We start from the raw sequence: 2,495 nt of genomic DNA on the forward strand, positions 1-2,495 counted from the left end.
CCCCTCCTTCCTTCCTTCCCCCCCTCCCTTCTTCATTCCCTCCCTCCCCCTCCTTCCTTCCCTCCCTCCCCCTCCTTCCTTCCCTCCCTCCCTCCACCTCCTTCGGCCTCCTTCCCTCCCTCCCTCCCCCTCCTTCCTTCCCTCCCTCCCCCTCCTTCCTTCCTTCCCCCCCTCCCTTCTTCATTCCCTCCCTCCCTCCCTCCCTCCCTCCCTCCTTCCCCCCCTCCCTCCCCCCCCTCCCTCCCTCCTTCCCCCCCTCCCTCCCTCCCTTTTTCATTCCCCCCATCTCTCTCCCTCTCTCTCCCTCTCTCCCTCTCTCCCTCTCCCCCTCCCCCCTCTCTCCCTCTCCCCCTCCCCCCCTCTCCCTCTCCCCCTCCCCCCCTCTCCCTCCCCCCCTCTCCCTCCCCCTCCCCCCCTCTCCCTCCCCCTCCCCCCTCTCCCTCCCCCTCCCCCCTCTCCCTCTCCCCCTCCCCCCTCTCCCTCCCCCTCCCCCCTCTCCCTCTCCCTCACCCCTCTCCCTCACCCTCACCCTCTCCCCTCTCTCCCTCACCCCCTCCCCCTCTCCCTCACCCCTCTCCCCTCACCCTCACCCTCTCCCCCTCTCCCTCCCCCTCTCCCCCTCTCCCCCTCTCCCCCTCTCCCCCTCTCCCCCTCTCCCCCTCTCCCCCTCTCCCCCTCTGTTTACTCACTGACGATGAGTCATTCTAGGTGTCTACGTAATAAACAGCTGTTGAAGTCGTGTGTTTGTTTTTGTATTTGTTGGTTGTTAAGAAGGAATTCATATTCTGTGTAGAGGAAAGGGAAGCACGTGTTGTGAATACGAATTTTAAAATCATGGTTTGGGCGTTTCATTTAAACCTACGTTTGGTTTGTGTATTCTGAGGGTTTGGTTGGGCTTTATTAATCTTACTTTGCGTGTTTATTTTTAGGAATTGTTAGTGCTGCTTTACCATGTTTTCCCTCTTCGTGAATCCCACCAGGTGAGGCTGTCGACCTCGGAAAGGGAAGGTTGAGACGCATCAGCTACTTAGGAAGGATAGAGGCTTAAGTCTCTTGTCTATTTTTATTTCTTTTTGTCCCTCTCTCTTTCTCTCTTTCTCTCTTTCTCTCTTTCTCTCTTTCTCTCTTTCTCTCTTTCTCTCTTTCTCTCTTTCTCTCTTTCTCTTTTTCTTTCTTTCTCTCTTTTTCTTTCTCTTTCTCTCTTTTTCTTTCTCTTTCTCTCTTTTTCTTTCTCTTTCTCTCTTTTTCTTTCTCTTTCTCTCTTTTTCTTTCTCTTTCTCTCTTTTTCTTTCTCTTTTTCTCTTTCTCTTTCTCTTTCTCTCTCTCTCTCTCTCTCTCTCTCTCTCTCTCTCTCTCTCTCTCTCTCTCTCTCTCTCTCTCTCTCTCTCTCTCTCTCTCAAGGGCAGCCCGGGGCTCTCACGAGGCATACTCATGTTTGTTTACTCCTTTTTCTCTCACTGTTAGGTGTATTCACACTCGCACAATGTCGATCTCCTATTTCGTGGTCAAATCATATGCACATCGTTTCTGTTTCCTCTCAGATTAAGTCCTGAAAAGCACATGAATACACAAGTACAGTTAATTACCCTCGTAATTTACACTCGCAACCACGCCACACCTGTACCTGCTGGTCACATTAGCGTCCTGATGTTATGAGTACGAGGAAGCTGTAGTTGTGTAACATTCATGAAACGAATTCAACGGAAGAGGATTTTAAACCGCCGTTGTTGCTTTCTATTGCTATAGGATGTATTATTTTTTCTCCTTTTTCCACCCGGTTGAGATTTCACAAAAGACATTTGCACTCTCCCTTAAGCGTGCAGTCGTTGCATTTTCGCTCGGCCGATTTCACTTGTTTGCAATCTGCCGGGCGTGGGAGATTTATTTTCTCGGAAGAGTGGGCATCCTTCAGCCGTGGAGTTGCCAGCTCGCGTGTTTTTGTGCCGATTTGTGTCGCCCGGGAATCGAGGCGGAGCGTTGGCATTGCGGTCCGAAGTTGCCCGTTCGTCTATTTTTGACGAGGTGTCACGGACGAATTTTTTTTTTTTTTTTGACCTTGGAACCGCTAAAGACACGCTGCTTAAAGTCTCCCGATGGTTGAGAGTTATGATAACGTAAAAAAAAGAAAAAGAAACGGATATGAAAACAGAAAAAGGTAAATGTCCAGCGAACAACCTTACCTGTCATTATCAGTGACACGGAGGAAAGCCTTGTATTTTGACTTAATTGACATGAAGCCAAGTTTGGCGTGGAATTAAATGGGTTTTGTAACCAATCGTTCAAGGTGATAGTGTAATGGCGACACACTAGAAAAGTAGTGATTATTGTGTAGTATGACAACGATTCTGATTATTTTAAATTGTGATTATTGTTGCGATTCTAGAAATGAGTGATAATGTTCATTTTGATTCGTAGCTTAATTATACAGTGACTTCGAAGTGTTTTAAAACTAACTGGATTTACCCATTATAATTCCCCCTTTCCTTCTTTCTCCT

Source organism: Penaeus chinensis, chromosome 37, assembly GCF_019202785.1.
Source record: "Penaeus chinensis breed Huanghai No. 1 chromosome 37, ASM1920278v2, whole genome shotgun sequence".
Lineage (NCBI taxonomy): Eukaryota > Metazoa > Arthropoda > Malacostraca > Decapoda > Penaeidae > Penaeus > Penaeus chinensis.